Genomic DNA, 24,392 nt, shown 5'->3' with positions numbered 1-24,392 from the left:
GCTGGAGCAACTCAGCAGGTCAAACAGTGTCTTTTATATAGCAAAGATAAAAATACATAACTGCCATTTCAGGCTTGAGCCCTTCGTCGTTCAGCAATGGAATATATACAGTTATGAAACAGGTGGATTTTGGATTGTATTGTGTGAAATGTGGCAGTAGCTGACGTGCTATCACTATGTTAAGATTCAAAGCAAATGCCATCAAAACTGTGGGCAGCATTATTAACATAGCGGTCAGTGCAATGCAATCACAGTGCCAGCAACCCAGGTTCGATTGCAACGCTGTCTATAAGGAGTTTGTATGTTCTCCTCAGGTCTGCGTGTTTCCTTCAAATTGCATGTGGGCTGTTGGTTAATTGGTGTATTCGGATGGGTTGAGCTCCTGGTCCGTGTTACCTTGCTGTACGTCTAAAACGGGACTGCGGCCAATCACTATGAAATATCTGGTCTCCTGGAGACAGAAACCTAACTAGCTCAGCCTGCACTCTTGCGACGAAAAACAGCCATCGATTAGCTCTCAATTCTCATTCTGCCCATTCTCTGACCTTGTACAGATTTTACTCAGCCTCACCGTGTCCTAATTGAAGCCTCACGATCTTTAGCTTTCTACCAGTCACTTCAGACAGCACATTCGGAATCCCAGCCTTTTCTTCTCCTGAGCAAGAGTCCGTCATTACCAAGAATAAAGGAAATGCTCAATGGGAGTTGACCGTCGATGTAATCATTCCTCCAAGCACCCGCAAATGAAGGATTATTCTCAGGAAGGAAGATCACCCTTATCCTTTTCATCTAAATTCAGCCCATCCTCTCCTGTCTCTCTGAAGAATGCAACATGAACAAAGGTATTTGATGTCTTGACTCATCCTTTCTCAAAGCCTGCACAGTTCGGCATTGGGAGAGATGCAACATATACTTTCAAAAACAATGCCAGAACAGAGAAGAAAATCATCCCTGATAATGTCATTTTTAATGGTGCGCTCATGTATGTATAGCTTGTCTTATGTTGATATTCATAATAAGGAAAGCAGAATTGGTTCATCACTCAATGTAATGTATTTAAAGTACAGCATAATAAGATGCAAATTGTACATCTCATAAACATGTTATTCTGATCTATGTACATTTAAATTAAAAAAAAAGAGATTTTCTTTGCCTTTGTGTGTGCATTTTACTCCAAATGGAGACATTATCCTTCTGCAGAATGTGACAATTGTAATAATTATTTATGCCACAAACTGTGTATAAAGAGTTCTGTGTCATGAAATGATGTGATTACATATGAAAATAGTATTTTCATGGAGGTGAATTGGAAATTTTTGTTTTGAATCTTTTATTTTTGATTTTCAGACTCGTATAAATTCAAACACAATACAATCTCTTTCAACCCCAATATGACGTGCAGAGTCTGTTTTTATACCCCTCCCCTTCCCACACACCCCCTTTACCCCGATACAACAAAGAATAAAGTTATATAAATTATACAGCCACAAAGAAACCCCACAAATATTGTTGGGGTTAACGACCCCCTACAGAAACCTAGGAAAAAGCCTAGGGTAAAACAACCAAAGTGACCAAGTAACCAAAGGTAAGGAATAACAAGAAAAAAACAACTAAAAGAGCACATCGTCTGAGCCACGCCCCACTTCATTGATCCCAATAGTTTGCTTGTCGGGGTGGGTTGTTTCAGTACCCTTATTCTGAAGGGATGCATACAAATATATGTCAGATAAGGTTGCCGCACACTTACCAATGCACCATATTTCCTCCTTGTGATAGTACAGATTCTATCACCAATGTGTCGATGTACAGATTGTAGTGTAGGATGACTGTGATTGGCTGAGATATGCCACACCTATTGGCAGGTCTTAAAGGATTGCTCCTAGCCAGACCAGGTCATTCTGGACTGGTCGACCAACTTGTGATATGCTCCAGTCTTTTAGTTAATAAAAGCCTTAGTTTGGATCAACAAGTCTTTGGTTCTTTCAATGCGCTCTACACTTCTTAAATCATACATGATTTTCTCCAGGGGAATGCAACTCTGCATTTCCATATTCCATTGTGTAATATTTAGTTGGGAGTCGGATATCCACATGACCACTATACATTTCTTGGCAACTGCCAAGGTGACTTTCACAAACTGAATTTGGTCTTTGGACAGCTTATGTTCCCCAGGAGGTACAATTCCGGATCCTGTGGAAAATCCACCTTTGTTTTTTTTTTCCAGAATGTTCCCCAGGTCCTCCCAGAAGGGCCTTCCCTTTGTACCCAGCCAGGTTGAATGGATAAAGGTTCCAATCTCCACAGCACACCTAAAGCACATTTCTGAGATTTCTGGTTTAGATTTAAGTAGTAGTTGATGCAGGATAGTGTGGAAAATATTTTTTTCTTCTTTTCTCCACAAAAACTGAATTGATGAAGGTAAAATAATTTAATGTAGAGCTATGAAAATGTAACTTGGAAATCTAAAATGTAACTGGAAATACTTGTGTTAACATGGCCTGAAATAGTATCTGTTGTTTCCCTATTGGCAAATGTTATATTCACCCTGTGGTGAGATGTAATTACACCACTAGGTCACCAGGGGTCATCCTGGTGATCTTGTCTATAAAACAGTCCAGAGCTACAGTCCAGCCTTCCAGGTTCATCTTGCAGAGAGACAAGATCTCTTAGTGTACATATTAGTTTATTAAAGCTGTCTTATACTCACACTGCTGGTGAGGTTATTGTCAGTACACACCCTGGACTTTCTGCACAGCCCTCTTGCAGGTTTTTTTGTTTGACTCGATTTTTTTGATAAATCCATATTAAATTCAGTGTCCAGTTCTTAACAAAATCATTGTGTCTATTTTTCTCACCAAAGATGCTGCCAATATCCTGACTATTTCTGAAACTGTGTGATGTAAATAGTTAATAGCAAAAGCACAAAAATGCTGGAGAAACTCAGCAGGTCTCACTGTGCCCAAAGGAGGTAAAAAATATATTACCAATGTTTCGGGCCTGAGCCCTTCCTCAAGCTATGGGAGAAAAAGTGGACAGCGCTTAATAAAATATGATAAATGGCAGGGAAAGGAGTACAAACCAACAAGCCAAAATTATAATTAGATATGGACAAGAGGCCTAGAGAGAGGAAAGGTGAGAATTGATCGGGGGAGGGGGTGGTTCTGTGAATGCAGAACTGGGGTAAAGGAGACAGGGGGAAAGGGAAGAGAGAGACACTCAGAGCTACAGGAAAGGTGTGGGGTGGCTAATGAAAACCAGAAAAGCTGATGTTAATGCCATCCAAATGGAGGGTGCCCAGACGGAATATAAGGTTTTATTCCTACAATTTGTGGGTGGACTCAATCTGGTAGTGCATGAGATCATGGTCGGCAAGTTAATGGGACGGGGAACTAAAATGGGTGGCCACTGGGAGTTGAGATGCTCAATGAAGTGATCACCCAGTCGGTGTCCAGTTTCTCTGATGTTGAGGAGATAACCATGGGAACTCAGGATGGGCTCAGGCACAAAATGTCAGTAATATATCTCTACTCCCTATGGATACTGTGACACTCGCTGAGTTCCTCCAGCAATTCTGTATTTTTATTACAATCACAACATCTGCAGTCTTTCCTGCTTCATTGCATGGTTGGTTACTAGTGTCTGACAGGGATAGGTTTTGCAAGAATCATGTTGCAATTTGACCTTTTGGCGACGGACATTTTGGTGAAAAATGAAGAATATTGTAGGAGGTGTGGCCATGCTGGGGACATAGATTGGAAAAGATCTCCATGAAGATTAATTAAAAGACTGATTTAAGGTCAACAAAATAATTTTTTTTCTATGTTTAAACAAGGGACTGATGGGTAAGAAAAACAAGACGCAGAAAAATAAAACTGAGGAAGTTCAAAGTCGCTGATATCGTCGACAGAAAGTCCACAAAGGAGTGGTGAAGAAGAACGTCTAACCAGACTACTCTCTGACCACGCACCTCTGACCTTAACGATAGCATTGCCTGAGAAGCATGAGAATGCATACAGATGGTGTCTTGTGAAACAAACAGACCCTCTATTAATAATAATTTCCTAATGTTGGATACATTAAAAGCTTATTTTAGGGGACAGATAATTTCATATATGAAAAATAAAGAACCAGTATATGGTTAATAGTCTAGAGCAGTAGTTTCCAACCTTTTACTTTCCACTCATATACCACTTTAAGTATTCCCTATGCCATAGGTCCTCTGTGATTAGTAAGGGATTGCTTAAGGTGATATGTGAGGTGGAAGGGAAGGCTGAGAATCGCTGCTCTAGACCCAATTATTACTGAAATATTAAAATTGTCATTGGCCCATTTCCATTGGAGTTGTGAAACCCTGCACATAACGAGTCAATTAAGTACGATTAAAACAGTGGTATTCAAACTTTTTCTTTCCACCCACATCCCACCTTAAGCAATCCCTTACTAATCACAGAGGACCTATGGCATAGGGATTATTTAAAGTGGGATGTGAGTGGAAAGTAAAAGGTTGGGAACCACTGTCCTAGAGAAAGAAATAACCAAATTGGAAGAAGAATTACCATATAATCATATAACCACTTAAAGCACAGAACAGGCCAGTTTGGCCCTACTAGTCCATGCCCTAGCAAATCCCCACCCTCCTAGTCCCACTGACCAGCACCCGGTCCATACCCCTCCAGTCTTCTCCTCTCCATGTAATGATCCAGTCTAACCTTAAATGTAACCAATGATCCCGCCTCGACCACATCTGCCGGAAGCTCATTCCACATCCCCACCACGCTCTGCGTAAAGAAATTTCCCCTCATGTTCCCCTTATAATTTTCCCCCTTCAATCTTAAACCATGCCCACTACTTTGAATCTCCCCCACTCTTAATTGAAAAAGCCTATCCACATTTACTCTGTCTGTCCCTTTTAAAATCTTAAAGACCTCTATCAAGTCCCCCCTCAATCTTCTACGCTCCAGAGAAAAAAGCCCCAGTCTGCACAACCTTTCCCTGTAACTCAAACCCTGAAATCCTGTCAAAATTCTCGTGAACCTTCTCTGTACTCTCTCTATTTTGTTTATATCTTTCCTATTATTTGGTGACCAAAACTGTACCCAGTACTCCAAATTTGGCCTCACCAATGCCTTGTACAATTTCATCATAACCTCCCTACTCTTGAATTCAATACTCCGATTTATGAAGGACAACATTCCAAATGCCTTCTTCACCACACCATCTACCTGAGTATCAGCCTTGAGGGTACTATTTACCATAACTCCTAAATCCCTTTGTTGCTCTGCACTCCTCAATTGTCTACCATTCAATGTATATGACCTATTTAGATTTTCCTTTCCAAAATGTAACACCTCACACTTATCTGTATTAAATTCCATCAGCCATTTCTCAGCCCACACCTCCAGCCTTCCTAAATCACCTTTTAATCTACGGAAATCTTCCTCACTGCCCACAACACCACCAATCTTTGTATCATCCACAAACTTGCTTATTCAATTCTCCACCCCTACTTCCAGATCGTTAATATATATAACAAACAATAGTGGACCGAGGACCGATCCCTGAGGAACTCCACTAGTCATCGGCCTCCAATTGGACAAACAATTTTCTACCACTACTCTCTGACACCTCCCATCCAACCATTGCTGAATCCATTTCACTACCTCCTTATTTATACCTAATGCCTCCACCTTTTTTCCTAACCTCCTGTGGGGAACTTTGTCAAAAGCTTTACTAAAGTCTAAATAGACAACATCCACAGCTTTCCCTTCATCAACCTTTTTTGTAACCCCCTCGAAACAGGTTTGAAAGAAAAATACAAAACTTTGGTAAATAAAAAAAAATGAATAAATAATACTTTACAAACATATAGAGTAGAAAACACTATCTTTTTAATTTTTTTAAATATTTTTATGTACCATACTGACCAAAATATATAGACATTTTTCTCTTAAATATACACAGTGTCATTTTCTCCCCTTTAAGGATTGGATAAAAACTCTATATCATTAACCATAAGCCAAAATTTTAACTAATGGCCAAATGTCATCAATATTTCCTTTGAGTATATCCAGTAGACAGGGGTGCCCACTGTCTTGAAGCTTCTTTCTTGGTGACTGAACCATTAGCAGAAATTAGAAGGAGAGATCCATATATAAAGGGATTCAGAGTTGGCCAGGAAGAACAAAAAATCAATTTATTTACAGATGACGTGCTGCTCTACTTATCAGATCTAGCTGAGTCTTTGACCAAACTAAAGACTACATTGGAAAAATATGGGAGAGTTTCAGGATATAAAATTAATTTGGAAAAAAGTGAAATTATGTCATTAACAAATTTTGAGTATGAAAGATATCAAAAAGGAATTAAATATTTAGGAATAATGGTAGATAATAATCTACAACATTTATATAAACTTAACTATTTCCCTTTGCTTGTAAAAATAGTGGAGGACTTACAAAGATGGAGAGACCTGCCTATTACTTTAATTGGAAGGGTTAATTGTGTGAAAATGAAAGTGATGCCGAAACTGCATTTCTTTGCCTAAGAACATTTTTAAGATATTTGATGGTCATATAACCATGTAACTATCACAGTATGGAAATAGGCCATTTCAGCCGCTCTAGTCCATATCAATGTAAGTGAACTCCTTTAGTCCCACCTACATACATTTTGCCCATAACCCTCCAATTTCCTCTCATCCATATACCTATCCAACCTTTCCTTAAATGACAAAATTGACTTTGCTGCGACCACCTCTTCTGGAAGGTCATTCCACTCAGCCACCACTCTCTCATGTTACTTCTAAACATTTTCCCCCTAACTCTTAACTCATGATCTCTTGTTTGAATCTCACCTTCCATCAAGGGAAAGAGCCTATTCGCATCTACTCTATCCATCCCTCTCATAATTTTAAATACCTCTATCAAATCCCCCCTAAATCATCTATGCACCAATGAATAAAGACCCAGTCTACTCAATCTTTCTTTGTAATCTAGATTCTGAAATCCAGCCAACACTTTAGTAAATCTCCTCTGCACCATCTCTACCTTATTGATATCCTTCCTATAATTTGGTGACCTGAACTAAACACAGTATTCTAAATTTGGCCTCACCAATGCCTTGAATAGTCTCATCATCACTTCCTAATTCCTATATTCTATGCTTTGATTCATAAAGGCCAGCACACAAAAGCCTTCTTCACCACTCTATACACATGAGATTCTACCTTCAAAGAATGATGAACCATTATTCCTAGATCTTTCTGTGCTTCTGCATTCAATGCCCTCCCCTTCACTGTATATGTCCTGTTTCGATCATTTTATTCCAAAATGAAGGACTTCACACTCATCGATATTAAACTCCATTTGCCACCTTTCAGCCCATTCTTTGAAGCAGTCCAAATCCTTCTGCAATCTGTAAAACCCTTCTACAATCTGTAAAACCCTTCTTCACTAACCACTACTCCACCTATCTTTGTATCATCCACATATTTATTAATCCAATTTACCACTCCATCATCCAAATCATTAATGTAAATGACAAATAACAAGGGACCCAACACCGATCCCTGAGGCACACCGTTTGTTACCAGCCTCCATCCTGACAGACAATTATCCACCATGACTTTCTGTCATCTACCTTCTAGCCACTGATGAACACATTTGACTATCTCAAAATTAATACCTAGCTCCTGAACCTTCCTTACCAACCTTCCATGCAGAACCTTATTGAAGGCCTTACTGAAATCTATATAGACAACATTCACTGCTCTACCCTCATCAGCATTCCTAGTCACGTCTTCAAAAATTCAACAAGATTTGTCAAACATGACCTTCCATGCACAAACCCACTTTGTGTATACTTGATCAGATGCTGTATCTCTAGATACTTTTATATATTATCTCTAAGAATACTTTCCATTAGCCTACTAACCACTGACATCAAACTTACAGACCTATAATTGCTAGGCTTACTCCTCAAACCCTTTTTAAACAAATGAACCTCATGTGTGATACGCCAATCCTCTGGAACTATGCACCTTTCTAATTACTTTTGAAAAATCACTGTCAGAGCCTCTGCTATTTCCTCCCTGACTTCCCTCTAGGTCCTGGGGAAAATCCCATAGGGACCTGGAGACTTATCCACCTTTATATGCTTCAAAAGCTCCAAAATCTCCTCATTCTTGCTTCCCTTATCCTACACAATTCAATATCCTTCTCCCTAGTGAATACTGAAGAAAAGAACTCGTTCAATATCTCCCCCATCTCATTTGGCTCCGCACACAGTTGTCTGCTCTGATCCTCTAAGGGGCCAATTTTATCCTTCACTCTTCTTTTGCTATTTATATATTTGTAAAAAACCCTTTAGATTTATTTTCACCCTGTTTGCTACAGCCATCTCATATCTTCTTTTTGCCTTTCTAATTTCTCTCTTGAGATTCTTTTTACAATCCATTTATTTTCTACGCATCTCATCTGTACCTTGCTTCTTGTATTTAATGTAGGCCTCCCTTCTTAGTTGAACCAAGTTTCTAATATCCCTTGAAAACCACGGCTCTCTTGAAATTTCGGCCCTGCCTTTTATCCGAACAGGAACATAAAGATTCTGCACCCTCAAAATCTCACCTTTAAATGACCTCTATTTCTCCTCTACATCCTTCCTATAAAACAACTCATCCCAATCCACTCCTCACAAATCCTTTCTCATCTCTTCAAATCTGGATTTTCCCCACTTAAAAACCTCAATCTTTGGACCAGACCTATCCCTTTCCATAATTTTATTGAAACTAATGGTCCTATGATCACTGGATCCGAAGTTCTCCCCAACACATACCTCAGTCACCTGCCCTATCTCATTCCCCAACAGTAGATCCACACTGCCCCTCTCGAGTGGGTACCTCAGCATACTGCAGCAAAAAACAATCCTGCACATCTTCTACAAATTCTAATCCATCCCGCCCTTTCTCAAAATGTGTTTCCCAATCAATATTAGGAAAATTGCAATTCCCCCTCAAACACAACCATGTGCATACTTCAAATATCTGCTATTTCCTTACAACTTTTCTCCTCTATTTCTCGCTACCCACTAGGTGGTCGATAATACACCCCTATAATTGTAACTTCTCCTTTACCATTTCTCAGTTCCACCCATACCGCCTCCCTGGATGAGCCCTCCAATCTAACTCACCTAAGCACCGCTGTAATACTTTCCCTGACAAGCAATACTACACCACCCCCTCTTGGCCCTCCAATTCTATCTCACCTAAAGCAGCAAAATCCAGGAATATTTAGCTGCCAGTCACAACCCTCCTGAAACCATGTCTCACTAATCATCACCTCGTTATACTGCCAAATGTCTATCCACACCTTCAGCTCATCCACTTTCCTTACTCCTAGCATTAAAGTAAATGCATTTCAGGGATTTCACACGTCTGTGTTGAGTGGTGTGCCTCAGGGATCTGTGTTGGGATGATTATTGTTTGTTATCAATATAAATGACCCAGATGATACTGTGGTGAATCGGATCAGCAAGTCTGCTGATGACATAAAGATAGGAGACGTCGTGGGCTGTGAGGAAGATTTTCAAAGCTTGCAGAGGGATCTGGACTAGCTGGGAAATTGAGCCAGTCAGTGGTTGATGGAATGTAATGCAGGTAAGTGTAATGCACTTAGGACGTACACAATAAATGGTAGGCCATTCAGGAGTGCGGAGGAGCAAAGACAACTGGAATACATATGGTGACAGGCCCAGAGGACCCCAAAACCCAGCAGCAATAGAAATTCACCAAGACAAATGGTTACTTAAACAAACACTACTTTTAATTTTCTTTAAACATAAAAATACGATCAAACTTTAACTTATTACTATTAACTTAACTTAACCTAACTTAAACCCCTTGTAATTCTAAGCGCACATGTATGTAATGTGTGTATAAGTTCAGAAAAGTTCTTTGATTCACAGTCCAATCTCACTTTTCACTCCTCCAAGTTCACTGGTATCAGGCAATTCTTACACTGGACACAGAATTTAACATTTATGAATCTTCACCAGGCTTTGGTGCTTGAAAGGTAAATGGTTATGGCTCAGGAAGGTTCTTGTCAGTTTTCAGAGAGAGATTTGCAGCTTGTTGGACACCCACATCTGATTCCTTCTGATCAGCCACTTCAGTGTCTTGCCGAAGAAACTTGCCCCATCAGGATTTTCCAGATGATAACCTCTTTCTTTCAGGTCACCACAGAGTTCCTTTTTCTTTCTCTTATTTCAAGTGAAACATTATAAAGCCAGCCATCTCCTCTTGCATGGACCACAAGGGCTTTGACCAGGCTGAACTCAGAACTCACAACTCGTCTTTAAAATGGGGTTTTTTAAAAGCTTCCAAAAGCCACTGCAGAAACCAGCAGTCTCTCTCTCTCTCTCACTCTCTCTCTCTCTCTCTCTCTCTGCTTGCAAAACCACATGACCCTCCCAGAACAGCAAACTGCATTCAGACAGATTGTGGCACTGGACCTAATTTCTGTTCATCTGTTGCTTTCCAAAAGAATAATCCATTACTCCACAGCATGTCCAATTAACACCTACTTGTGAAGTCCTTTAGCAAAGCAGTTTCCATGGTCTTTACAAAGACACTGGGAGCCTGGACCGTCTGGCTTGAGCAGAGCTCTGGAATTTTATGTTGTGAAGTGTTTGTGTTTGTGTTTGTTTGTGACCTACACTAAAAAAATATCCCCACAATTTATCTCCTTTAAAACATATCTATATGCAATATAAAACATAACTTAATCCATCAGAATATACATTGTTCCCTGAAGGTGACATCACGTGGACAGGGTTGCAAAGAAAGCTTTTGGCATCATAGACTATATATATCAAAGCATTGAGCATAGAAGTTGGGATGTTATGTTGAAATTAGTCAAGTCATTAGTGAAGCCACACTTCAAATAATGTGTGCAGTTCTGGTTGCCCAGCAGCAAGAAAGATATCAGTAAGACTGAAAATGCAGAGAAGATTTACTAGAATGTTGCCAGGTCTTTAGGAGTTGAGTTACAGGGAAAGAATAAACAGATTAGGACTGTACTCCTTGGAATGAAGAACAATGAGGGGAGACTTGATAGAGGTTTATAGGATTTATGAAAGGTGTAGATAGAGTAGATGCAAGTGGAATTTTTCCACTTAGATTGTGGGAGATAAAGACAAGAGGTCATAGCTTTAGGCTGAAAGGGGAGAGGTGTAAGGGGAACGTTATGGGGAATTTTTTCACTCACAGAGAGGTAGGAGTGTGGAATGGGCTGCCATCTGTTATAGTGAATGCAGATTCAATCTTGAGTTTTAAAAATAAATTGAATAAATATATGGATAGGAGAGTTCTGGAGGGTTATGGAATGAGAGCAGGTTGGTGAGACTAGCTAGTTTTATTGGTCAGAACAAACTAGAATGGCCTGTTTTTCTGTGTTGTAACATTCTATGGTCGTATGGTTTTTATGGCGGCCAACAGCTGTCAGTGAGTGGCCAGTGGAGATGTAAAACTTCAAGTTCTTATTTGATTCCTCTATATAGTTCAGACAATGCATTTCAGATCATACTTGTTAAAAACCATGTTAAAAAAAATGCTTTTTTATTACTTTTAATGTGTGTCTTTTCTAATTGGGGCTGACAGCATGCAGCCTGCAGGGTGGCTGGTGGGGCTACCACAGGGTGGGCAGTGGGACAGAGTTGGCCAGCAGACAGTGAGTTGGCGGGGGCAGGCTAAATGTTCAGCACCAAATTGTGTGCACCAAAATGTCCAGCGCCAAATAGTGGACGCTAAACTGTGAGGGCTAAAATGTGGATGTCAAAATGTCCTAGACCTACATGATGTTGGCATTTAAACTTCTATGGAAGGTTGAGGAGGGTAGCCCTCATCTTGATGACTTGAGGAATACAATTGAGGGCATCCTGTCTGACTGCATTATTGTGTAGTTTGGTAGCTGCAAAGCATTGGTCTGGAAGTCAATAGAGAGTATCATCAAAATAGCCAAGAAGATCACTGGGTCTCCCTTTCTTCTATTGATTGCATTGACTAGGAGCATTCCTTAGACAAGGCTCAAAGAATGATTGAGGACTCTTTCCATCCAGCACACAGTATCTTAGACCTACTATTATCAAGAAGGCCGCACTGGAGCATCAAAATCAGCATCGACAGTCTGGGAAATAGCTTCTTCCCACAGGCTACGAGATTGATGGACGGAATCCTGTAACAGAGTAAGTTATATCTTTATGTATACTGTTGTGGTGATACACCACTGGCCTACTGCAGGGGGCAACCTCTGTACTTGCAGAAGAGCATGGGGATAAGACAACACCTGTCCGGCTGTCAATCTGCCGACCTGAATAGACTAAGCCCCACCCGGTTGCGTGTCAATCACCCTCCAGGACATAAGCCTGAGCCGGCCCTTCGAAGACACTCTCGGAGTTACTGCAGCAATACAATCTCACAGCAGGCTCTGTGGAAGTTTATGTCAAATAAAGCCTGTTGAACAGTCTTTTGGTTTTTTGTGATTGGTTCTGACTGACAGCGCACCACAACTGTGATTATTAAGTACAGTGTATTGCAGAGTGGTCTGGTTGTACAGTCAGATGATAATAAATTTGAACTTAAACTTGTATTTTAACCAAGACCAGATTGATATACATTTAAGAGAATTTGCTGTATCAAGCAGATGCGGATTTGCCTGCTCTCAGATGTGTTGCATTAATTTTACAGCTTTATGCTTTTTAAAAAAAAAATGAGATCTGAAATTAAGGTAGAAAATTCTCAAAATACATTGAAAGTTATGCTGATAAAGAAATATGCATTTATGGAGTTCTAGAAAACAGTGGGTGAAGTCCCACAGGGCAAATAACTGTGGCAAATGGAATATTGCAGTTTTATTGCCAGCAAGGTGGAATGCATGAGTAAGGACATCTGCAATAATAAAGCAGGGCTCCAGTCACCCCTCTTCAGGAATCCTCAACGAATTTGGTCTCTGCAATCGCTCAAAAGCTGGTGAGATGAGGTTGCACCAGGTTGTTGTCCAACATGGAGTTTAGAAGAATGAGAAGTGATTGGATTGAAATTCAAGTAATTGAAAGCAGGGACTCATTTAAGGACTTTTTTTACCCTTTATTGATTTCTTTAATTCTCTCTGTATTGCAATGTCAGTTTGTTTACATTTCATTGCGTGTTTCATTTACATGTGTACATTGTGTACAGTTCTTTTTGCACCAACAATTCTGCCTCGCCCGCAGGAAAAATAATCTCAGGGTTATATGTGATGTCATGCACATGTATATACTCTAACAATAAATCTGAAGTCAAGTCAAGTTTATTGTTATTTGACTGCAAATGAAAAAGCTGATGAAACAGCGTACTCTAGTCCTCGGTACAAAACACGCACACACACAACCAGGTTCCATCAGACATACAATACTCATACAGGACAGATATTCATACGTACAAATAAATAAATAAGTATTGTTTCAGGAATATGAGAGTTTTGGATGGTTAGTGTGCACAGTACATTTGGTCGTTCAGCATTCCTACACACCGTGGGAAGAAGCTATTTTTCAGCCTGGGGGTGCTGGCTCTGATCCTCCTGTATCTTTTTTTCCTGATGGGAGTAGCTGAAAGATGCTGTGTGCAGAGAGGAAAGGATCCTCAATCCTTTTGTGTGCCTTCTTCAGATCATGATTCCGGCAGATCCTGTCGATTGGGTGGGGAGGGTGGTGGGTGGGGAGGGAGACTCCAGTGATCATCTCTGCTCCTGCTATAGTCTTGAGGATTGACCTCTGATCCATTTCTCTGCAGCAACCGTATGACACTGTGATGCAGTCGGCCAGGATGCTCTCGAAAGAGCTCCCGTAGAAGGTTGACATTACGGTGGCTGGTAGCCTTGCCAGCTTCAGTCTTCTCAGGGAGTGCAGTCGCTGTTGCACCTTCCTATCAAGTGAAGGCAGCATAAATTTTGTGAGGGTGTTCACCTGGTGTGCGTGTGTGTGTGTGTGTGTGTGTGTGTGTGTGTGTGTGTGTGTGTGTGTGTGTGTGTGTGTGTGTGTGTGTGTGCACATGTGTGTGCGTGTGCGTGTGTGTGTGTGTGTGTGTGTGTGTGTGTGTGTGTGTGTGTGAGAGAGAGACCACGCAGGTGCACTGTGCTCTGGAGAAACGCTGCCTCACCAAGTTGTATATGTTTATTCAGATAATAATGAACTTGAACTTGAGTATGTAAAGATGGCGACGCTGCAGAAGCCACTGTAGCGGCTGCTGCAGACCTACGGGGAGCAGAGATGCAGTACTCCTATGGGGTCCAGCCACCCAGTCAACTGCGACCTGCTGAGGGAGCTGACAGTGGTTTTATTTGAGATCCTGCGACCTTGGGGTCTGCGCCCAAGATGGCGGCGCCTATTAATCAACAGCAGCCACGAGGGGCTGCAGACTCTGGGGAAGCGGAGGACTGGAGCAGGGCACCACAGGGAGATCACCTTCCCCATCTCAGAAAGAGATGACTCATGGGACAGTGACCATGGCGGCGGAACAGTGACTGGGCTCTGTGGCTGAGGGACCAGTGCAAGCAGCGGGCTCGAGGCGAGGAACCCATGGATGCTGCGGGCTGCTGGAGACTGGCTCGAGCTGGCCGCATAAGTACCAGGGATCGGAACCAGGGGTTCCGAGTGTGCCAAAGGGTCTCTGGCCATGTCTGAGGTTCAGATCTGGTTTGCCAATGGTTTGGGTTGGACTCTGGGTGGCTGTGGAGGATGCAGAAACAATGGAGGGGGGCCTCAGTACCGGGGGGGGGGGGGAGGACTCCCTTTTGCTTCCCTTTCTCTTATTCTAAGCCTGACAAGCGCTGAAGCAATTTTGCTGGTGGTGAATCATGTTAACGAATGAAGCAGATGATTAGATACAAAGCCATACATTCGGAGTTGTCCACAACACAAACGGAGACAGCATACATTCTGTGTATCTGCTCTAATAGAGGGCAGCTATAATTTGGGGGTCGACATGGTTTTCAGTTCACTTCATGCCTCTCTCCTGGTAACTTTCTTCGTTACCCTTCTGATGAAGCATTGACAATTTCTTTCATGCTGCCTGGCCATCTGAGTTCTCCCTGTAGGTTGCTTTTTGCTCCAGATCTCAGCATTTGTACCCTCTTGTGTCACTGCCGACGATGTTCATTGCTTTTTCACTTTGGGAAATCTGACTGTAAAAATTGGCTGCCACGTTTTTTTTCCATTTAACAGTAATTACATTTGAAACCGCCTGAGATGCTTGAAATCTGAAATCAATGCAGAAATTCTGGAATGGCTCAGAAGGTCAAGCCACCTCTGTGGAGAGAGAAACAAAATCTAATCTTACAGGTTGATGGCTTTTCATCACAACTCGGCAATTCTGCAGCAAACTGTAATGGCTTATTATCTGAAATTGTTGAATCCTGAAATCTATAACTTATTAAATAATAAATTAATATCAATATATCAATTTTAGAAACCTGAGCTTTGATACCAACTCTAATGGAACACAACCTTAGGCAATGTTGGGGTGACTCAGCATAGAATATTACAGTGCAGTATAGGACCTTTTGCCCTCGATGTTGTGCTGACCTGTATGTTCCTACCAAAAAATTACTAAGCCCTTCCCACCTCTATTTTTCTGATGTCTATGTGCCTGTCAAAGAGTTTATTAAATGCCCCAAATGTTTCAGCCTCCACCACCACCCCTGGCAAGGCGTTCCAGGCACCCACAACTCCGGCAGGGTCAGATAGGTGAATAATAGCTGTTTCTCTCTGTATGCCTTGCTGAGTATTTCTAGCATTCTCTGTTTTTGTACTAAATTTGGAGTCCCTCTTCAATGGTGCTGCCATTTATTTAAGTCCAAGGTAGAGAAAGCCCCTATATAAACAAATTATTTCTTTGTGAGTTAGTCTGTTCTGCAGGCAATGTGAGCATTTATTGTCTATCCATGACACCTGTGAATTTAATGGTCTTTGGGCCATTTATAAGCCAATGACAATAAGGTCTGGGCCCACAATTTTGGGGTTATTATCAACTTCTCCTATTTCAAGAAAACCTGTTCTCCCACTTTCCTTCATCTTTTGGACGGTACTAATGTGGCCATTCCAAAAGTAGGACATGGTCATAAGTTACCATGTGTTTGCATTTGTTGCTGTTGCAATACAGTTTAAATTTTATAAAATAATTCAACATTTTTTTTAAACACACTGTCTGCATATGACCTTTTTGGAAATTTGGAAATGGCCACCCCTATAATTGGACCCCTTTCGTACCCCTTTCGTTCCCATTCCTTTCCCTTCCTTCTCCTGACAGAGAGCTATCCTTCTCAGCCCTCTTCACCCTATCCCATCACCTTTTAACTGCTTTCCCTTCTGGCCCCTGTTAGGTCTGCTTTGTTCATGAATGAGTGAGACAAACACCAGGCTGAGTCGAAATCAGGGTTCTTTGTTCTTTATTACCGGATTGTAACACTTGCGACCAACCAGGTTAGTCGGAGAATGCATTCTGCCGTTATCAGCAAAATGGTGATTTTTTATACCCTTGGATATTTGCTTAGAACATCATCATATCATTACTTGTCCAATGACTAAAACTGTTGCTATCCTTTCCCTGCTAGCTTCCTGCCTCTCAATCCATCAATGTCTCTCTTATCTTGTAAGTACAAGGATGCATTCACATCTTGTTACTGCCCCGTACATTCCCATCTCATGATGTTTTACCTAACAGGAGTACAAGGACACCTCCCCTTCTTGTTACAGCCTTGTACAGGGTAACTCCCTACACATTCCCATCTCATGATGTTTTACCTTACAATCCCTCCTTTGTCCTCTTTAGAGGACAATCTCGCCCTGACTATGCCCCTCCCACCTCTGTATCCACCTATCACCTTCTAGCCTGTTCTTCCCTTCTTCTTCACACCACCCCCACCATCTTATTCATGCTTGATTTTTAGCATCTCTGAAGAAAGGCTCAGCCCCGAAACGTAGACTGCCGACTGCTTTCCGTGGGCTCTGCGTGACCTCCTGAGGTCCCCCCCCACCCCAGCGCCTTTGTGTGTGGTGCTGCTTCCTTAGACTTCATGTTTACCTCTCTTGAGGTGTCATCTCACTCACCAACTCAGACCAGTGCAACGCACGAACGTGCTGGAGAAACACAGCAGATCAGGCAGCATCCATGGGAACGAAGGGTAACCCATGTTTAGGGCCTGCACCCTTCGTCGGGTAACCTCCATGTTTGTCCATTCTCTCACTCTTCTTTACCACGGCCTCCAGGTCAATATGCCAGGCACTGAGTGGGGCTGGTGATTTTTCTCTCTCTGTCTCTCTCTCTCTCTCTCTCTCTCTCTCTCTCTCTCTCTCTCTCTCTCTCACACATCTATTTTTTGCCAATCACCTTAAATCCTTTCAGGCAGCCCAAGTGAATAACCTTCAAGGAGCATTTCACATTAACTATTGCGCTGTGAGGTTCACTCATTTCAAAGTAGTGATTTGACAAATCAGCAGGTTGTTCAACTTTGATGCCTCCGGAATATAAAATAAGATTGCTCCAAAGAGCTTTTTTTTTAATAACCTATTTATGCTTGGATAAATGAGATTCAGGAAGTGCTAACGTCATGTCACTGTTACTGTGTTTTCTGTGTCACGCACAGCAGTTCAGATTTCCCTGCTGAGAGCTTCTCTTTTGCGGTCCAGTGTGAATTTCTGGTTCCCATATTATAGAAAAGACATGGAGCCACAAACAAGGATGGAAAACGACTTATAAGGTGATGTTTACCATTAAAAGATGAAAGGGCTCCTTTCTCCTGATGAGACTATGTGTCTGGCGCTCTTGGCTTCATTGCATGAGGCGTTGTTTGGGACGCACTTGGAGAATTATGGGCAATTCTGGTTACCCCTTTACAGAAAGGAAATGAATATGGAGCCAGTTTAAGAGGAAGAGTGTCCTACCCCTGCAGTTTCTTTCACATGGACTCTATCACGTGGTAAAGCCAGAGGGAAATGATTCCTTTTTCCTGGAGCAATTTCATTTCAGTCAGAGTAATTTTAAAGGGGGGGCGTGGCAAGATGGCGTAGAAGAAAGACGTGTATTCCATCTTTCCCCAGTTTCATTACTAAATACCCGGTTTTTAGAAAGCATAAAAGTGGTTAAAAATAATATTTACAGTTGTTTAAATAACAGTGATTAATGATGGTACCTAATGTGAAAAAATTTAAACCTCAGCAACAGAAAAAATTACCATACAAAAGTGCGGAAGAATTGAGGCCTACCTGCAGAGTTGAATCCACGGAATCGTCGTTGGGAGTCTCCAAGCCTCAGAGGACTCCAGTCTGTTTGAGTTTGACCTCGGCGCCAATCCTGCCTCTGCAAGATGCCGCCAACACTTTGGTGAGCTCGGCCTTTGCTGACCCGTGTTCACGTGAAGCCGTGTGCACGGGCGGCATGGCCGACAAGGGGACCCGCGAACCCGTCACCTCACTGGGCGGCCCAGGGGCGTGCAGTGTAGCATCAGAGGATGCTCCTGCGCATCCGGCAGCTTTGCCTAGCTTGCGTGGGGCATCCTGGATCTAAAAATTGCTGGACAAAGTATGGGGTGTGGGGAGCCCGAATGCCGACGTCCCAAAGAGGTCGGGGTGCTGGCGTCGGGTGTCCAGACCCGCAGCCGTTCAGCTAAAGGATCTACGATGACTGAGGAAGAAAAGGAACTTACCTTATTGGAATTTGTCCAGTAGGAGGAGCCTGTAGTTAAAGGAGGCAGACCTCAAAAAGTGAAGGTGGAATCAGGAATGGATTCAGTGTTTACTGTTTTGGAAATCAAATGGACAATATGTCAAAACAAATATCAACTCAGGTGAATCAAGGATTTATGGAGATAAAAATAAAAATGAATACCCTGTGTGATGAAATGTCAACTATGAAACAGCAAATGACTGTGATATTAATAGATGTATAAAATCAGCTGATACTGTGCAAGATAATTTTAAGAAAATTGAAACAGCCTTTTCTGAATGTCAAAATCATGTGGAACGTAATAGAGAAAAAATGGAAAAAGTGGAAGGTTCATTTGTAAACTGGGGGATTTAAAAAAGAGATTTATTGAAGAAGATTGATATGTTGGAAAAACAAAGCCGAAAGAATAATATGAAAATAGTTGGTCTTCCAGAGGACATTGAAGGTTCCGATCTTATAAAAAATTTTAAGCATTGGATCCCAGAGGTGCTGGGTAAAGAGCTTTATCCTGAAGGCTTGGAATTGGATCGGGCTCATAGAGCTCTGTGAAGAAAACCACTTCCAGGACGAACACCGAGAGCATTCTTGGTTTGTTGCTTAAAATACCAAGATAGAGAAATGATTCTACGTATGGCATAGAAACATAGAAACATAGAAGATAGGAGCAGGAGTAGGTCATTCAACCCTTCGAGCCTGCTCCGCCATTCAACGAGATCATGGCTGATCTTAAAGTTCAGTACCCCATCCCCGTCTTCTCTCCGTAACCTTTAATACCCTTATACTGAAGAAATAGATCTAATTCCCTCTTAAATAGATTTAATGAACCTGCCTCTACTGCCCTCTGTGGCAATGAATTCCACAGATTCACCACCCTCTGGGTCAAGAAATTCCTCCTCATCTCGGTCCTAAATGGTTTGCCTATTATCCTCAAACCATGGCCCCGGGTTCTGGATTTTCCCATCCTTGGAAACATCCCATCTGCATCCATTCTGTCCAGTCCTGCCAGAATTTTATATGTCTCTATGAGATCCCCTCTCAATCTTCTAAACTCCAGCGAGTACAATCCCAATTTGCGCAATCTTTCCTCGTAAGTCATTCCTGCCATTCCAGGTATCAGCCTGGTGAATCGCCTCTGCACTCCCTCCATTGCAAGAACATCCTTCCTTAGATAAGGTGACCAAAACTGCACACAATACTCCAGGTGGGGTCTCACCAAGGCCCTGTACAGCTGCAGTAAGGTATCCTTGTTCCTATACTCAAACCCTCTTGATATGAGGGCCAACAAACCATTTGCCTTTTTAACCGCCTGCTGTACCTGCATGCTTGCCTTCAGAGACTGATGTACAAGTACCCCTAGGTCTCTCTGCACTTCCCCATCTCGTAATCTATTGGCATTCAAATAGTAATCTGCCCTCCGGTTTGTATTACCAAAGTGGATAACCTCACATTTATCCACATTGTAGTGCATTTGCCATGTATCTGCCCAGTCCCTCAGTTTATCCAAATCACACTGGAGCTTCCTGACCCCCTCTTCCGTGCACACAACCCCTCCTAGCTTACTGTCATCTGCAAATTTGGAGATATTACATCCAATCCCCTCATCCAGATCATAAATGTAAATTGTGAACAGCTGGGGTCCCAGTACAGATCCCTGTGGTACCCCACTGGTCACCGCCTGCCACTCAGAAAACGAGCCATTTATCCCAATTCTCTGTCTTCTACCTGCCAGCCAGTTCTCAATCCACATCAATACAGAAAGCATGGCAGAATAACTCTTCATTAATGGTTCAAAATAACAGTGTTCTTTAATGCTGATTTGAGCCAAGAGGTTATTAGAAGATGACAAGAATTTAATACGGCCAAAGATGTTTTGTGGCGAAAAGGCTACAAGTTTGCTTTTCGTTATCCTGGAATTTGGAAGGTTTTTTATGAAAATTTTCAATCTCAATTCTTTGAGAATGATCATGATGCATTGGGTTTTGCTAATTCTTTGCAAGAATTGCAAAAAAAATGGGCGTTCTCCTCCGTTGTCTCCTAAGAGGAGGGTATATGGAAATGGAAATGGGCATGGGTATGGCAAGAATGGAAAGAAAAAAGAGTTGACACAAAGTCATCTTGATGTTGAAGATCTGAAGCAGTCGTTGGGCTTGGAATCATTGGGCTGAATATATGGACTAAATGTTATTGTGTTTAATTAAATAATAAATATGTATCTGGCTGGGGGGTGTGGGTGGATGACACTGAAAACTTTGATAGTCATCTGCCACTAGTGGGTTTACCACACCCAGATTTTTAGGGTATTACTACCTTTGCGTGTTTTTTTAAAAAATTTTTTGAGGGGGTGTGGCGGCTCACCACTAGGCAGGAAAACTGGACCCGCTTTTAAGCCACGCGGTGAATCAGCCAGCCAAAATAGTGGCGTTCCGTCCCTCCCAGCACGGGGCTTCTTAGCCCCGTGCTGGGGGACCACGTGACGCCCGGGTGATGTCAGTGTCCTCCAGCGCGGTTCTCAGCCAGGTCCGGGCTGGGAGTATAAGTACAGCCCAGCAGCCTGCAATAAACCAGTCTGCTCACTGAGCTCAACCCGTCTGGTTGTGTGTGTTATTGCAGGAGCAGAGTAGCTGCCGCTACAATTGGTGACCACGACTGGTTCAAAAATCATTGAACCCATCACAAATGAGCCTGGGATCAGCGCTATAGCCGTGAAATTGCCTGAATTCTGGGTTCAGGAGCCGGAGACCTGGTTCAGCCACGTGGAGGCTCAGTTTCACCTCCGCCAGATTTAGTCCAACACAACCAAATTCTACCAGATGGTCGCTGCCCTGGACCAGGCCACCACCAGATGCATGCTGCACCTTGTTTAGCACCCACCCGCTGAAGACAAACACGAGACCATCAAGTGAGTGCTTATCGGATCCATCGGACTATCCAGACACCAGTGTGCTGCTCGGATGCTGCACCTCGACACCTTGGGGGACAGGTCCCCGATGGAGCTGATGGACGAGATGCACACGCTCATGGGTGAGCACACCAACTGCCCACTCTTCGAGCACATTTTCATCAACCATATGCCCGGGGACATCTGGCCACTGCTGGTCCAATAGAGCTTCACCGACCCGAGGCCTAAGAGCTATGGCTCGCATGATTCCTGGAGGGCTCAGCGGTCCAGCAGGTTACAAGGCATGGGCACAACCATGCCAAGGCCATCCCTAGTGCTGCAATAGAGCATCCGGCCCCTGCAGGGGCCCCCAAGAGCATAAACAAGGCCATAGCATCCGCTCCAGGCCTCTGCTTCTACCACCAGCGCTGAGGAACCAAGGCTTGAAAGTGTCATCAGCCCTGCTCATTCCAGGGAAATGAACAGGCTGGCCGCTGTTAATGGTTTTATTAATTTCTATGTACCATTGCTGTACTCTCAGGCTCTCTTCTGATTTCCAGGTTGACATTATAAATTATTTTGCTACAGCTAAGGCTGTCTTAGGAACATAGGAACATAGGAAGTAGGAACAGGAATAGGCCAAAAATGGCCCATTGAGCCTGCTCCGCCATTCAATACGATCATGGCTGATCTAATTTATGACATAACTCCACCTACCTGCTTTCTCCCCATATCCCCTAATTCCTCTATCATGTAAAAATTTATCTAACTGAATTTTAAATATGTTTAATGAGGCAGCCTCAACCACTTCCCTGGTTAGAGAATTCCAAACATTCACTACTCTCTGTGAAAAACTATTTTTCCTCATCTCTGTCCTAAATCTACTCCCCTGAATCTTGAGACTCTGTCCTCTCGTTTTAGTTTCCCCGGCCAGCTCAAAAAACCTTCCTACATCTATCCTATCCATACCCTTCATATGTTTCTATAAGATCTCCTCTCATTCTTCTGAACTTGAGCGAATACAATCCTAGACGATTTAATCTTTCATCATAAGTCAACCCCTTCATCCCAGGGATCAACCTAGTAAACCTCCTCTGGACCGTCTCCAAAGCCAGTATATTCTTCCTCAAATATGGAGATCAGAACTGGACATAGTACTCCAGGTGCGGTCTCACCAGTACCTTATACAGTTGCAACATTACCTCCCTACTCCTGAATTCAATTCCTCTAGCGATGAAGGCCAACATTCCATTTGCCTTCTTAATAACCTGCTGCACCTGCTACCTAACTTTTTGGGATTCATGCACAAGCACTCCCAAGTCCCTCTGCACAACAGCATTTGTGTTCCATGTATGGTTCCCAAATTTGTTTGAATAATGAGACTTTATTTTTTTAATTATATGTTATTTTTTTCCAATGGAATACATTTATTAATTTCTAAGTACCATTGCTGTACTCTCAGGCTCTCTTCTGATTTCCAAGTTGACATAATACATTATTTTGCTAGAGCTAAGGCTATCATAATAAATCTTTTTTGTGTTTCATCCAGTTAGAGGCCTAATTCTTTACTTCTTATGTTACTTAAAAGAAAGATCTCTGGATTATTTGGTAAGTTACTTTTTGTGATTTTATTTAATACCTGATTTAGATCTTCCCAAAAATTTTCCACTTTCTCACATGCCCTAATTTCATGTACTGTTGTTCCTGTTTCCTTCTTACAGCGAAAACATCTGTCTGATACTGTTGGGTCCCATTTATTTAACTTTTGGGGTGTGATGTATAGCCTGTGTAACCAATTATATTGTATCATGCATTACCTCGTGTTTATTGTATTTCTCATAGTTCCGGAGCATAGCTTTTCCCATATTTCATTTTTTTATCTTTATGTTTAGATCTTGTTCCCACATTTGTTTGGGTTCATCATTTTCATTTTCTTGCAGTTTGATGTACATGTTTGTTATAAATCTTTTAATTATCATTGTGTCTGTAATCACATATTCAAAGCTGCTTCCTTCTGGTAACCTCAGTCTGCTTCCCAGTTTGTCCTTTAAGTAGGTTTTCAGTTGGTGGTATGTAAACATTGTATCGTGAGTTATTCCATATTTGTACTCCATTTGTTCAAAATATAATAAATAATTTCCCAAAAAAATTTCTATTCTTTTAATCCCTTTTCTCTCCCATTCTCTAAAGGGAAGGTTATCTATTGTGAAAGGGGTTAGTTGATTTTGCGTCAATAATAATTTTGGTAGTTGGTAATTTGGTTTTTTTTCCTTTCTACGTGAATCTTCTTCCAAATGTTGAGCAGATGGTGCAGTACTGGTGAACTCCTATGTTGCACCAGCTTTTCATCCCACTTATAATGTATATATTCTGGTACCTTCTCCCCTATTTTATCTAGCTCTAATCTGGTCCAATCTGGTTTTTCCCTTGTTTGATAAAAATCTGATAGATATCTTAATTGTGCTGCTCTATAATAATTCTTAAAGTTTGGTAGCTGTAAGCCCCTTTGTTTGTATCATTCTATTAATTTGTCTAGCGCTATCCTTGGTTTCTCCCCTTTCCATAAGAATTTCCTTATTATTTTCTTTAGGTCATTGAAGAATTTCTCTGTTAAGAGAATTGGTAACGATTGAAATAGGTATTGCATCCTTGGGAAGATATTCATTATAATGCAATTTACCCTTCCTATCAGTGGTACATCTGTCCAATGTTCTAAGTCATCTTGTCATTTCTTCATTAATAGCTGATAATTTAATTTGTAGA

Source organism: Narcine bancroftii, chromosome 3, assembly GCF_036971445.1.
Source record: "Narcine bancroftii isolate sNarBan1 chromosome 3, sNarBan1.hap1, whole genome shotgun sequence".
Classification (NCBI taxonomy): Eukaryota; Metazoa; Chordata; class Chondrichthyes; order Torpediniformes; family Narcinidae; genus Narcine; species Narcine bancroftii.
Note: the sequence above shows the minus strand (reverse complement) of the source record.